The sequence below is a fragment of the Ranitomeya imitator genome, chromosome 10 (assembly GCF_032444005.1).
Source record: "Ranitomeya imitator isolate aRanImi1 chromosome 10, aRanImi1.pri, whole genome shotgun sequence".
NCBI classification, from domain to species: domain Eukaryota; kingdom Metazoa; phylum Chordata; class Amphibia; order Anura; family Dendrobatidae; genus Ranitomeya; species Ranitomeya imitator.
In genome coordinates, this window is record NC_091291.1 from 103,478,889 (window position 1) to 103,495,121 (window position 16,233).

Here is a 16,233-nt window from a genome sequence, read left to right on the forward strand (position 1 = left end):
TACTTCACTGAGAGTGTTCTGGACTTCAGTTGATGTTGTGAACGGGTTCTTCTTCACCAAATTAAGTATGCGGCGATCATCCACCACTGTTGTCATCCGTGGACGCCCAGGCCTTTTTGAGTTCCCAAGCTCACCAGTCAATTCCTTTTTTCTCAGAATGCACCCAACTGTTGATTTTGCTACTCCAAGCATGTCTGCTATCTCTCTGATGGATTTTTTCTTTTTTTTCAGCCTCAGGATGTTCTGCTTCACCTCAATTGAGAGTTCCTTTGACCGCATGTTGTCTGCTCACAGCAACAGCTTCCAAATGCAAAACCAAACACCTGGAATCCACCCCTGACCTTTTAACTACTTAATTGATTACAGGTTAATGAGGGAGACGCCTTCAGAGTTAATTGCAGCCCTTAGAGTCCATTGTCCAATTACTTTTGGTCCCTTGAAAAAGAGGACGCTATGCATTACAGAGCTATGATTCCTAAACCCTTTCTCCGATTTGGATGTGGAAACTATCATATTGCAGCTGGGAGTGTGCACTTTCAGCCCATATTATATATATAATTGTATTTCTGAACATGTTTTTGTAAACAGCTAAAATAACAAAACTTGTGTCACTGTCCAAATATTTCTGGCCCTAACTGTACGTGGCACCTATGGTTCCATCTGTTGATCCTCCTGCCCCGGTTTTGGTGGAGGGGGAGTTGGAGTATATTGTGGAGAAGATTTTGGATTCTCGTGTTTCAAGGCTCAAACTCCAGTATCTGGTTAAGTGGAAGGGTTATGCTCAGGAAGATAATTCCTGGGTCTTTGCCTCTGATGTCCATGCTCCCGATCTTGTTCATGCCTTTCATATGGCTCATCCTGGGAGCTCTGGTGAGGGTTCGGTGACCCCTCCTCAAGGGGGGGGGTACTGTTGTGAATTCTGTGGCAGAGCTCCCTCCTGTGGTCACAAGTGGTACTTCGGCTGGTTCTCTCTGTGAGCTTCCGTTGGTGGAGGAAAGTGGTACTGCGGCTTCTGAGTTTCCTTCCTCAGGTGAGGTGGTGAAGTCGTTAGGTGCTGCTCTATTTAACTCCACCTAGTGCTTTGATCCTGGCCTCCAGTCAATGTTCTAGTTTTGGACCTATTTCCTCCTGGATCGTTCCTGTGGCCTGCTGCTCTGCATAGCTAAGTTCCTCTTTGCTATTTGTTTGCTGTTTTTTTCTGTCCAGCTTGTCAATTTGTTTTTTTTCTGCTTGCTGGAAGCTCTGGGACGCAGAGGGTGTACCTCCGTGCCATTAGTTCGGTACGGAGGGTCTTTTTGCCCCCTTTGCGTGGTTTTTGTAGGGTTTTGTGTTGACCGCAAAGTTACCTTTCCTATCCTCGCTCTGTTCAGAAAGTTGGGCCTCACTTTGCTAAATCTATTTCATCTCTACGTTTGTCTTTTCATCTTAACTCAGTCATTATTTGTGGGGGCTGCCTTTTCTTTTGGGGTATTTCTCTGAGGCAAGGTAGGCTTATTTTCTATCTTCAGGCTAGCTAGTTTCTCAGGCCGTGCCGAGTTGCATAGGGAGCGTTAGGCGCAATCCACGGCTGCCTTTAGTGTGGTTGGAGAGGATTAGGGATTGTGGTCAACAGAGTTCCCACGTCTCAGAGCTCGTTCTTGTTTTTTGGGTTATTGCCAGGTCACTGTATGTGCGCTGACCTCTGTGTCCATTGTGGTACTGAATTACCTTTCATAACACTCTCCCTCCGTTAGCTGTTGTGAATTCCGTTCTGGAGCTCCCTCCTGTGGTTGCTAATGGTATTTTTGGGAGTTCTGCCCTTGGGCTCCCTCTGGTGGTTTCGAGTGGAACTGCTGCTCCTTTAGGTAGCTGTAGCAGCTGCCTTCACTAATCGCCTTGCCTGGGTTTGTTATTTAAACCTGCTCTGGGCTTTAGTCCATGCCTGCTGTCAATGTTCTTGGTTGGATTTGGTTCTCTCCTTGGAATTTTCATATGGCCAGTCCTTGTCTACAAAAGATAAGTTTTTGCTAGTTTTTGTTTCTCCATTTGTTTGGACTCTATTGTTTTGCAAATATGTCTCTTTTTGTCCAGCTTGTCACTATGTCTTATTCAGGCTAGCTGGAAGCTCTGGGAAAGCAGATTTGCCCCTCCACACCGTGAGTCGGTGTGGAGTTCATTTTTGTAAACTCTGCGTGGATTTTGTAGTTTTTTATACTGACCGCACAGTATCCTTTTCTCTCTGTCTATCTAGTTTAGTATTGGCCTCCTTTGCTGAATTCTGATTTCATTTCTATGTACGTCATTTCCCTCTCCATTCACAGTCAATATTTGTGGGGGGCTATCTTTCCTTTTGGGGGTTTTCTCTGAGGCAAGATAGCTTTCTATTTCCTTCTTTAGGGGTAGTTATTTCTTAGGCTGTGAAGAGGTGTCTAGGGAGAGTCAGGAACATCCCACGGCTATTTCTAGTGTTGTTGTTAGGATTAGGGACTGCGGTCAGTAGAGCTACCACCTTCTCATAGCTCGCTCCATGTTGCGTTTTAGCCACCAGGTCATATCAGTGTGGCCTCTTAACCACCAGTTCATAACAGTTAGCCATGCAGCAAATGCTAGCTCTGACAAGGATTAGCAACAGAGCCCAGATTACAAAGTGGAAAGGAGTGGCTAACTGAGCACAGAAATTTCCAACATGGCCAATTAACCCTTGTTCTGCCAGAAGGAATAAACACCATTAAAATTAAGGAGAAGTGTTTCTTCTCAGCGTCGGAGTAGGAGTAATTGGACGCTGTGGTCTTCTGGCTCCACACGTCCAGGTAACCCCGTGACACTATGACAAGTACCGGACTGCTTGCTGTTTCAATCCTATAGTGATAATCTCCTGCTGATAAAACTGTGAAAGGACTAGATGTCTCGTGCCTCCTGGTCCAACCACGCCCCCAGCACTGATTAGAAGCTTTCTGTCACTATGCAATGTACACAGAATACTGTGATTCTATCAACATCTGCTGCACCCAGTAAACTAAGTGACACATCACTGGAATCAGGGTCTCAGCCCTACATCATGCTGCTGTCACATTACATAATGAAAACCTGCTGACGGATTATTTTAAAATCCACCTGTAGTGATCTGCCGATGTCACTTAGGGCCATGGTAATTTACAAATGACTGGTGACCTAATGGCTCACATATACTGCCTTGTCGCCCAGAGTATTACCCCCATGGAGTGAGTGCGATAGTTGATACGTACACTTGTCATTTTCTGATGCACCGCTCTCCTTACCGCTAATCTGTTAATCCTAATGCCACTTTCCACAGTGATCCAGCTCTACGAATCATTCTGTGCAAAATGTTTACAGATCCGGCAAGATGCTTGAAAGTCATTTCTTCCACTGGAAGTTTATTTTCCTCAACGCTTATTTACTGGGATTTAAGTGAAAAAAAAAATAGCGAGACTGAGTGATGAGCCGCAATGAATAATGTAGAAACTGTTTAAGGCATTTGCAGGAAACCTGAGACAGAGGAGGGCAAGGTTAAATATTTAATTTGTTCCTGGTGTGGAATGTGGGAATTACATACAACGGAGCTGAAATCCAAATTTCTCTAGAGGTCGTGTGCAAAATACTGTAAAATTAGAAAAAGAGAACATGACCGAATATCCGGAAGAAATCTGGATATATTTTACACTTTTTTTCCTAATTGTTTCCGCCATATCCTGGGATTTCAGCATCCCCAAAATGACTATAAACTTAAGATGAGTTGGCCAGTCTTTCCAATGTTAATGTATGCAAGCCCTCTTTAGTATGCCCCAAAGAAATTATTGGGTGGGAATAAGGGGGCAGAGAGTTGGATTTTAACATTCAACAAGTGTCTGAATTTAATTTTCTATTCCCGTTATTCTAGGAAGCCACTTACTGTGTTCACTAATTGAATTAATTAACATATGCAATTAGCTTGCCCCAGTGCCAGTATTATATATATTTTTTTAAAGAGAATGTGTTACAAGTCCCAATCTGAATATCTTGATTCCTGTGCTCCCTTAGATAAAATCACAGTTTTATCTGCTGCAGCTCTTCTAGTCTTCTCAATCATGGGCTTTGTCTAACCCACTCACTTCCATTGTTTGTCAGTGAATACACAGAAAGCGGCTAATCAATGTCGGGGCAAGTGGCTAGCGAGGATTACATAGCAGAAGCTCATCATTGAGAGTACTAGCAGCTCTGCAGCGGGAAAAAAACATGGGATTTGTCAAAACTACAGCAAGTAGCCCAATTAGTGGCACAGCTTAAAAATCAGCATATTTGTCTCTACTTTATGCTGTTTAAAAAAAAATGTCTTTTTCATTGAGTTGCTTTTAATGTTAGTGCAGGGACTCACACGAAAACGAGGACCCTTAAAGTGGGTTGGAGACATTACATATTTTAGCCAAAATATCGACCATTCTTCTTGCATTTGTTACATCTTTGTCATCTTTTTCATGTCACATTCCTTCCTTTTATACTTTTTGTTGCTGAGCCCCCCAACTCCCTAGCATCTATGTGGTATATTAAAGGGGATATTGGATCAGAATATATCGACGACGAGAGGTTATCAATATCTGGTAGAGATCGGACATGCTGCACCCCCACCGTTCAGCTGTTAAAACCTCAGGTGAGTGTAAACACATTGAGTAGAGTTGCATTAAGCATCTTCATTCAATATGTAGCGGCCGCTGCTGAGTACTGCAGAACAGCTTCTATTCAAGACACCTAATACCACCACTGATCGGCTGTTCTAAGCTTTGGCAGTGGCTGGATGTAAGCACAGCTTATCGATGGGGGCTTTGTGTATCCTGGAAAGGAGCTGCTCTGCAGTGCCTGGCAGCGACCACTACACATTGATTGGAGTAGCACTGTGCAGCTGCAGTCAATGGGTTTAGATCTGCCGGCTACAGTTGATCATGGGGGTGTCGTTAGTCCCACCTTTCTGGTATAATGATCTATCCTATGAATATCTATATCTTGCGACTAGATGCTCCCTAGTAGTCACGTCAGGCGCCACTTTACCGAACAGCTCCATGCGGTACTACAGGAATAGTCGGACACCAGGCAGCACCGAAGTACTTTTGCATCATAAACACCTTTCAATATACCTCCATTGCTAGTCAGTGTGTCCGGGTGCTGAGATTTGGATTGTCATCCTTAATCAATATACTGATGATGAAACTCCAGACCAATGTCAGTATTTTATTAAAAATGAGTCAATTGGTCGTAATTTACACCTAGATTCCTTCCAGGCTGTAGAAGAATAGTTTTTTTTCCTTACTTGCACAGTTGGGTCATTACACTTCACTACTTCACTCTTAGGAGCCTTGAACGCAATTGGAAAATGACATATTTATGTCCGTGCCGGCTGCTAAATACGTATTGACGCAGGAAGCGATGAGTAAAGGTCGTCGGCTCATCTGCAGAAGTAAAAATGTCTACAGAGGATAAAAGCAAACTTCATCTATACTGATATCCAGGGATGGAAAGGTTGCAGCGTGCCCCGCAGACCTAAATATCACATGGTGACTAATCCGTTGCACATAGCCGTGACTTGTAAAGCCGCCACATTGACACCACAGTGTCGCTTCCCTCATCCGTGTGATATAGGGGAATGTGAAAGACACTTAGAATCTTATTATTGTGGATACATAAAATAATTGAGCTACATAGCACCGTATATATCATTGTATGTTTATATACTTAAAGGGTACTGCGATGTTGGCAAAGGCCCACCTATAACATTTATTCTTGGGGCCCCACTATTCAGTCACATGCAAAAATGACCTGACCCTAGTATACAAATGTACTTGTACATTATGTAATTTGGCTAGCTTGTTGATTGAGTAATTAGATGATACCTTTTTCTGCAAATAGTGAACCAAGTGCAATAGTCCTGCTCATCAGCACTCCTTCCCAGGGGCCCACCGGAGAATTCTCCTGCTCCCCAGTGGGCCAGTCCGAGCCTGCCGATGGTAGACATTTATGGCATGGCTGAAGAATATGTGATAAATGTCTGATAGGTGAGGACTTTGGAAGGATACAGAGTGTATAAAGGGTTTGTAAAACCCATTTTATTGGGTTGCACTTAAAGTTGGTGAGAATTGATTTTCTGGACCTGGTTCATTGGCAGTGTCAATCTGTGGTCTCCACATGGATGCCCTGAGAACTGCCTCCTACCTACCGGCATCCGCGGCATATCTTTTGATCGGTAAAGCCTGGCGTGAGGTCATTGTTGTGGTGCGGGGAACTTGAGACGTCGCGCCAGGTGATTTTAATGGCTGTGTGTTCAGTTATTTAGAGCAGGGGTCCCCAACTCCAGTCCTCAAGGCCCACCAACATGTCATGTTTTCAGGATTTCCTTTGCATTGCACAGGTGATGCAATTACCTGGGCAAGACTAAGGAAATCCTGAAAACATGACATGTTGGTGGGCCTTGAGGACTGGAGTTGGGGACCCCTGATTTAGAGGGCACACCACAGTTATACAAGCTGTCCCATGAAATAATATAATAAAATCCATACTCCAAGAAAATAGGTTACAGCACTCACCGATCCTCTTAAGACGAATTGGTACTTTATTCAGACATGGTTAAAATCTTCACGGCTCATGGGGGTGTGCAGGAGAAGGAGTGTGCAGGTAAAGACGACGGCCGTTTCACGCCTGGTATGGCGCTTCCACGTGTCCTTCTCCTGCACACCCCCGAGCCGTGAAGATTTTAACCATGTCTGAATATAGTACCAATTTGTCTCAAAAGGATCGGTGAGTGCTGTAACCTATTTTCTTGGAGTATGGACTACATTTTTGTTACATTCGGTTCAAGCACCCGGGATACGAAAGCAAGCCTATATCCGTAAACAGGTATGTGCAACATATGACTCAGACTTATTGGCGGTGCTGTCTACTATTTTCTTTGGACTTAATATAATCTGTTGGTATAGTGCTACTATCCTGCTCTATCTGTGTGAGCCTTTTGCATAATATTGCTGTTATTAAATCATTCACCCTTTAAAGCCCCGCCGGGGTCTGCCAAAAGATCCTTCTTACGACTTTTGCTTCCTCTAGATAGTCAAGTTCGATGTCTTCTCTGCTATTCACCAGGGGCTTGGCGGACCCCGGCGGTGCCGATCCAAGGACCTCACTAAACCATCCCATCGGTAGTAGCGGTGGGCAGTGTGTACAAAGGTGCAGGGACATAATCAATGCAAGCTTATGATCCGCACTTACTGGGAATTCCTCGTTTACTGGGGAGAATTGCAATCCCCGATCCACGATTACTACATGTTCCATATGGTGAACATGGTAAAATAAAAAAAGAAGAAAACCGTTGTGACGTTGCACTTTTCTTTCCAATTTCACCGCACTTGGAATTTTCTTCATCACTATATCGCAAAATCAATTGTGTCATTCAAAACTACAACGCGTCTCGGAATAAACAAGCTCTCATACGGCTATAATAACGTAAATATAGAAAAGTTATGGCTCTCAGAAGAAGGGGAGGGAAAAACGGAAACGATAACGAGATGACTTTGCAAACGATGTCACAGTCTGCGCAGCAAAGCTGACAAATGGCTTTCAGGACAACAGAAAATGTCAGCTTATTATGCCAGTTACAATGTCCCGTACGGATGTTTTTCTCTATGTAGATATCCTTGGGTATAGGAATCTTTTATAATGGAGGGCAATGAAGTACACTGATAACCTATTGATTTCGGTGACTACAATGTATCGTCTCATTTTCCTTGTGACTCTGGTGCCAGTATCCCTCAATAGTCAGTGTTGGAGTCTTTGGCATTACCTTCTGACATCTGTTATCCGGGGACATCTCTAACGGAATACCAAATGTCGATAACCCTTTCAGGACTATTTTAATATTAATTGTAGCTTGTTGTTATGGAATAAATAACTTTTCAGTGCTTGTTTTGCCTCTTATGTTTTGGGTACAGTACCGGTACATTCTTTAATATGGTTTAATATGGGACAATATCCTCAGAAATGAGAATACAGATAATAAATGGGAAATGTTTAAGAACATCCTAAATAGGCAGTGTAAGCGGTTTATACCTTGTGGGAATAAAAGGACTAGAAATAGGAAAAACCCAATGTGGCTAAACAAAGAAGTAAGACAGGCAATTAACAGTAAAAAGAAAGCATTTGCACTACTAAAGCAGGATGGCACCATTGAAGCTCTAAAAAACTATAGGGAGAAAAATACTTTATCTAAAAAACTAATTAAAGCTGCCAAAAAGGAAACAGAGAAGCACATTGCTAAGGAGAGTAAAACTAATCCCAAACTGTTCTTCAACTATATCAATAGTAAAAGAATAAAAACTGAAAATGTAGGCCCCTTAAAAAATAGTGAGGAAAGAATGGTTGTAGATGACGAGGAAAAAGCTAACATATTAAACACCTTCTTCTCCACGGTATTCACGGTGGAAAATGAAATGCTAGGTGAAATCCCAAGAAACAATGAAAACCCTATATTAAGAGTCACCAATCTAACCCAAGAAGAGGTGCGAAACCGGCTAAATAAGATTAAAATAGATAAATCTCCGGGTCCGGATGGCATACACCCACGAGTACTAAGAGAACTAAGTAATGTAATAGATAAACCATTATTTCTTATTTTTAGTGACTCTATAGCGACAGGGTCTGTTCCGCAGGACTGGCGCATAGCAAATGTGGTGCCAATATTCAAAAAGGGCTCTAAAAGTGAACCTGGAAATTATAGGCCAGTAAGTCTAACCTCTATTGTTGGTAAAATATTTGAAGGGTTTCTGAGGGATGTTATTCTGGATTATCTCAATGAGAATAACTGTTTAACTCCATATCAGCATGGGTTTATGAGAAATCGCTCCTGTCAAACCAATCTAATCAGTTTTTATGAAGAGGTAAGCTATAGACTGGACCACGGTGAGTCATTGGACGTGGTATATCTCGATTTTTCCAAAGCGTTTGATACCGTGCCGCACAAGAGGTTGGTACACAAAATGAGAATGCTTGGTCTGGGGGAAAATGTGTGTAAATGGGTTAGTAACTGGCTTAGTGATAGAAAGCAGAGGGTGGTTATAAATGGTATAGTCTCTAACTGGGTTGCTGTGACCAGTGGGGTACCGCAGGGGTCAGTATTGGGACCTGTTCTCTTCAACATATTCATTAATGATCTGGTAGAAGGTTTACACAGTAAAATATCGATATTTGCAGATGATACAAAACTATGTAAAGCAGTTAATACAAGAGAAGATAGTATTCTGCTACAGATGGATCTGGATAAGTTGGAAACTTGGGCTGAAAGGTGGCAGATGAGGTTTAACAATGATAAATGTAAGGTTATACGCATGGGAAGAGGGAATCAATATCACCATTACACACTGAACGGGAAACCACTGGGTAAATCTGACAGGGAGAAGGACTTGGGGATCCTAGTTAATGATAAACTTACCTGGAGCAGCCAGTGCCAGGCAGCAGCTGCCAAGGCAAACAGGATCATGGGGTGCATTAAAAGAGGTCTGGATACACATGATGAGAGCATTATACTGCCTCTGTACAAATCCCTAGTTAGACCGCACATGGAGTACTGTGTCCAGTTTTGGGCACCGGTGCTCAGGAAGGATATAATGGAACTAGAGAGAGTACAAAGGAGGGCAACAAAATTAATAAAGGGGATGGGAGAACTACAATACCCAGATAGATTAGCGAAATTAGGATTATTTAGTCTAGAAAAAAGACGACTGAGGGGCGATCTAATAACCATGTATAAGTATATAAGGGGACAATACAAATATCTCGCTGAGGATCTGTTTATACCAAGGAAGGTGACGGGCACAAGGGGGCATTCTTTGCGTCTGGAGGAGAGAAGGTTTTTCCACCAACATAGAAGAGGATTCTTTACTGTTAGGGCAGTGAGAATCTGGAATTGCTTGCCTGAGGAGGTGGTGATGGCGAACTCAGTCGAGGGGTTCAAGAGAGGCCTGGATGTCTTCCTGGAGCAGAACAATATTGTATCATACAATTATTAGGTTCTGTAGAAGGACGTAGATCTGGGGATTTATTATGATGGAATATAGGCTGAACTGGATGGACAAATGTCTTTTTTCGGCTTTACTAACTATGTTACTATGTTACTATGTTTTATTATTTGCAAACACAGTATAACGATAGCAATATGCATTAGCTAGAATATCTGTGGGTGGTATATGACTTGCAAGTTACCTTTCAAGAAAGATATACGACGAAATGTTACATGACTCATAATTAGCAGCTAATCTACCACGTAACACATGGGCCGGTCCTGGTGGTGCAGCTGATACAGCCCACTCCTGAGAAGACACCTGTGCCCTCATATAATTATACATCTCTCCCCCGCGGCTTCGGATGATTCACTGCATGGAGCCCTTGTGTGGCTTATAGCCATCTTATCTTCGCTCTGTAGACAGCACATTGAATTACAGATTTTTTCTTTACATGTTTTGCCCGGACCACTAAATTTAACTCCATTTTTTAATATAATTTTTCATTATCCAGATAGATTAAGTTCTCCTGAAGAAGTTCTAGTTGGTGTAGCTGGAGCCTCCATCCGCTACATCGGTGAGTTGGTGGTACGGCATCATTCTCCCTCTAACTGGTGCTTGCGAGCCACAGTATACACAATTAGTTATCAACTGCTCCTATAATGATTATATATACAGTTGTGCTCAAAAGTTTACATACCCCGGCAGAATTTTTGCTTTCTTGGCTATTTTTCAGAGAATATGAATGATAACACCAAAACTGTTTCTCCACTCATGGTTAGTGGTTGGGTGAAGCCGTTTATTGTCAAACTACTGTGTTTTCTCTTTTTAAACCATAATGACAACCCAAAACATCCAAATGACCCTGATCAAAAGTTCACATACCCCATTTCTTAATACCCTGTATTGCCCCCTCTTACATCAATGACAGCTTGAAGTCTTTTGTGGTAGTTGTGGATGAGGTTCTTTTCTTTTATCAGATGGTAAATCTGCCCACTCTTCTTGTTAAAAAGCCTCCAGTTCCTGTAAATTCCTGGGCTGTCTAGCATGAACTGCGTGCTTGAGGTCTCCCCAGAGTGGTTCAATGATATTGAGGTCAGGAGACTGAGATGGCCATTCCAGAACCTTCACTTTTTTCTGCTGTAGCCAATGACAGGTCGACTTGGCCTTGTGTTTTGGATCGTTGTCATGTTGGAATGTTCAAGTACGTCCCATGTGCAGCTTCCTGGCTGATGAGTGCAAATTTGCCTCCAGTGTTTGCTGATAACGTGCTGCATTCATCTTCCATTCAACTTTGACTAAGTTTCCTGTGCCTTGTAGCTCACACATCCCCAAAACATCAGTGATCCACCTCCATGCTTTACAGTAGGAACGGTGTTCCTTTCATCATTGACCTCTCTCCAAATGTAACGTTTATGGTTGTGACCAAAAAGTTCAATTTTGGTCTCATCACTCCAAATTACCTTGTTCCAGAAGTTTTGAGGCTTGTCTCTGTGCTGTTTTGCGTATTGTAGGCGAGATACTTTGTGGCATTTGCGCAGTAATGGCTTTCTTCTGGTAACTGGATCATGCAGCCCGTTTTTCTTCAAGTGCCTCCTTATTGTGCTTCTTGAAACAGTCCCACTGCTAGTTCTCAGAGCCCAGTGTTTCTGCTGATGTTATTTGTGGGTTTTTCTTTGCATCCAGAACAATTTTCCTGGTAGTTGTGGATGAAATTTTTGTTGATCTACCTGATTGTGGTTTTGTTTTTACAGAGCCCCTGATTTTCCATTTTTTTAATCAGAGTTTGAACGCAGCAGACTCACATTATCAATTCCGTGACTATCTTTTTGTATCCCTTTCTTGTTTTATGCAATTCAACTACCTTTTCTGATAGATCCATTGACAATTCTTTTGCTTTTCCCATAACTCACAATCCAGAAATGTCAGTGGCTGGATGAAAGATGCAAGAGTCTGTCTGAATCCCAGAAACTCACTCAGCTTTTATGCACACACACTGATTACAAGCAAAACAGGTCACAGGTGAGGATGTTACCTTCAGTAGCCATTCAATCCCATTTGTGTCCACTTCTATGCATGTTATCAGGGCAAAATTACCAAGGTATGTGAACTTTTGATCAGGATCACTTGGATGTTTTGGGTTGTCATTATGATTTAAAAAGAGAGTGTAGTGCCGGCGCCCCAGCTTAGGTCCGGTCCTCCTCTCCCGCAGGTGCCTCTCCGTACATCTCCTTCCCGGCCCGCTCCCCAGTACCTTTCGGAGACCTCCTCCGAAGCCTCCGTCCCAGGTTCCGTGCATTCGTTCTCTGCTGTTAATTCCTGGTCTAACACTCCTTATGTTCATCCGTCTGATAATGAGGTTGTCCAGTCAAGCAATATGGAATTAAATCTCCCTGTTAAGAGGCCAGAGAGCGGCCCACCCCTGCGCCTGCTCCCTCTCTTCCTATATGTTACGACCTTGGATTTACGGAATTGGGATGACGGAGCGGGATCCAGCTCGATATGCATTGTTCTCTGTGGATGTGACGGGGTAATGTACAAATATATGGCATAAATCGCACTAGATGAGAAACACTGGCAAATTCATTTCAAGAAGGAGACGTTAACATAATACATGAATATTACCTATAATGAGCATTACCGCTGCTTTACTGCCATTTGTGGCGACGCTCATGGCACCCCCGCTATGTGTTCAGCATAAGGACTTGTCCAAAATATTATTCTGTCTTCATAATTGAAGTCTGCTCCAGAAATGTTATAAGTGTGATCTGTCTAAATAACAATGGGAAATAAAGCGCGACTGTTCAGACCTCGGCAGGTCTCCCATAACGTCTGTAGTGTGACATTAGGCCTATTCCTATGAGAAATGCTTGTATTTGGCCCCCAAAGAAGAAGGAATGTGTCCTGAGCAAGTAAATAGCGAGTGATCTACGTTAAGTCTTGTGAATTGTAACTTGGGGGCCACAGTGCATGATTTGTAACTGTACCCCTCATACCCAGGGGTATATACATAATGCTGGTGTCTTCCTAAAGTGAAGAATTGCTCATGGGTACCCCCCAGGCACCAGGACAACTACTCTTGCCCTATGGGGTAATATTGAAGCCTATTCTCAAAGGGGTTACACCCCAAACAACATTCATCGCCCAACCACTGATTCTAACGGCAAGGGCGCCAAAGTCCCATGTGAATAAAGTAGACATTCGCGTGTGTGACCGCTTCATTTAGTTCTGTGAACTTATGGGAGAAGTCATATGTATAACTCCTTATATATCGCAATCAGTGGGGGTTTCACCAATTGGACTCCCATCTACCATATTTTTCACTTATCCTTAGGATAGGTGATAAATGTTGATAGTGAGATAGCCCCTTTAAATGGAAAATATGCTAAGTCTGTGGTGGAAGCGGTGGCAACCTGCAACTACCACTAGAAGGAGATCATTGCATGCAGATTTCTTGATTAATGTCAATACTAACTGTATATGTCCATATACAGAAATCTATCTATGGTAAGCTCCCCCTACTGGTGGCTGTATAAATCGATATGCAGTAAGCTCCCCCTAGTGGTGGCTGTATAAATCTGTACAAGGTAAGCTCCTCCTAGTGGTGGCTGTATAAATCTATATACAGTAAGCTCCCCCTCGTCGTGGCTGTATAAATCTATATACACTAAGCACCCCCTAGTGGTGGCTGTATAAATCTATATAAGGTAAGCTCCTCCTACTGGTGGCTGTATAAATCTATATACTGTAAGCTCCCCCTCGTCGTGGCTGTATAAATCTATATACACTAAGCACCCCCTAGTGGTGGCTGTATAAATCTATATAAGGTAAGCTCCTCCTAGTGGTGGCTGTATAAATCTATATAAGGTAAGCTCCTCCTAGTGGTGGCTGTATAAATCTATATAAGGTAAGCTCCTCCTAGTGGTGGCTGTATAAATCTATATAAGGTAAGCTCCTCCTAGTGGTGGCTGTATAAATCTATATAAGGTAAGCTCCTCCTAGTGGTGGCTGTATAAATGTATATACTGTAAGCTCCCCTAGTGGTGGCTGTATTAATCTGTATACAGTAAGCTCCCCCTAGTGGTGGCTGTATAAATCTATATACACTAAGCACCCCCTAGTGGTGGTTGTATAAATCTATATAAGGTAAGCTTCCCCTAGCGGTGGTTGTACAAATCTATATACGGTAATCTCCCCCTACTGGTGGCTGTATAAATCGATATGCAGTAAGCTCCCCCTAGTGGTGGCTGTATAAATCTATATACAGTAAGCTCCCCCTAGTGGTGGCTGTATAAATCTATATGCGGTAAGCTCCCCCTAGTGGTGGCTGTATAAATCTATATGCGGTAAGCTCCTCCTAGGGTTGGCTGTATAAATCTATATGCAGTAAGCTCCCCCTAGTGGTGGCTGTATAAATCTATATAAGGTAAGCTCCTCCTAGTGGTGGCTGTATAAATCTATATAAGGTAAGCTCCTCCTAGTGGTGGCTGTATAAATCTATATGCAGTAAGCTCCCCCCAGTGGTGGCTGTATAAATCTATATGCAGTAAGCTCCCCCCAGTGGTGGCTGTATAAATCTATATACTGTAAGCTCCTCCTAGTGGTGGCTGTATAAATCTATATAAGGTAAGCTCCTCCTAGTGGTGGCTGTATAAATCTATATGCAGTAATCTCCCCCCAGTGGTGGCTGTATAAATCTATATACTGTAAGCTCCCCCAGTGGTGGCTGTATAAATCTATATGCAGTAAGCTCCTCCTAGTGGTGGCTGTATAAATCTATATGCAGTAAGCTCCCCCTAGTGGTGGCTGTATAAATCTATATGCAGTAAGCTCCCCCTAGTGGTGGCTGTATAAATCTATATAAGGTAAGCTCCCCCTAGTGGTGGCTGTATAAATCTATATACACTAAGCATCCCCTAGTGGTGGCTGTATAAATCTATATGCAGTAAGCTCCCCCTAGTGGTGGCTGTATAAATCTATATGCAGTAAGCTCCCCCTAGTGGTGGCTGTATAAATCTATATGCAGTAAGCTCCTCCTAGTGGTGGCTGTATAAATCTATATGCAGTAAGCTCCCCCTAGTGGTGGCTGTATAAATCTATATGCAGTAAGCTCCCCCTAGTGGTGGCTGTATAAATCTATATACTGTAAGCTCCCCCTAGTGGTGGCTGTATAAATCTATATACTGTAAGCTCCCCCTAGTGTTGGCTGTATAAATCTATATGCAGTAAGCTCCCCCTAGTGGTGGCTGTATAAATCTATATGCAGTAAGCTCCCCCTAGTGGTGGCTGTATAAATCTATATACTGTAAGCTCCCCCTAGTGGTGGCTGTATAAATCTATATACACTAAGCATCCCCTAGTGGTGGCTGTATAAATCTATATACTGTAAGCTCCCCCTAGTGGTGGCTGTATAAATCTATATGCAGTAAGCTCCCCCTAGTGGTGGCTGTATAAATCTATATGCAGTAAGCTCCCCCTAGTGGTGGCTGTATAAATCTATATGCAGTAAGCTCCCCCTAGTGGTGGCTGTATGAATCTATATGCAGTAAGCTCCCCCTAGTGGTGGCTGTATAAATCTATATACTGTAAGCTCCCCCTAGTGGTGGCTGTATAAATCTATATACTGTAAGCTCCCCCCAGTGGTGGCTGTATAAATCTATATAAGGTAAGCTCCTCCTAGTGGTGGCTGTATAAATCTATATAAGGTAAGCTCCCCCTAGTGGTGGCTGTATAAATCTATATACTGTAAGCTCCCCCTAGTGGTGGCTGTATAAATCTATATGCAGTAAGCTCCCCCTAGTGGTGGCTGTATAAATCTATATGCAGTAAGCTCCCCCCAGTGGTGGCTGTATAAATCTATATACTGTAAGCTCCCCCTAGTGGTGGCTGTATAAATCTATATGCAGTAAGCTCCCCCTAGTGGTGGCTGTATAAATCTATATACTGTAAGCTCCCCCTAGTGGTGGCTGTATAAATCTATATACTGTAAGCTCCCCCCAGTGGTGGCTGTATAAATCTATATAAGGTAAGCTCCTCCTAGTGGTGGCTGTATAAATCTATATACACTAAGCATCCCCTAGTGGTGGCTGTATAAATCTATATACTGTAAGCTCCCCCTAGTGGTGGCTGTATAAATCTATATGCAGTAAGCTCCCCCTAGTGGTGGCTGTATAAATCTATATGCAGTAAGCTCCCCCTAGTGGTGGCTGTATAAATCTATATGCAG

General features: G+C 42.9%; 1 protein-coding gene across 1 annotated transcript in view; it reads left to right on the forward strand.

The window, feature by feature from the left end:
• The window catches only part of NPHP4 (nephrocystin 4), a 292,383-nt gene that overhangs the window by 112,699 nt on the left and 163,451 nt on the right, over positions 1 to 16,233 (forward strand). The gene's annotated exons all lie outside the window — the stretch shown is intronic.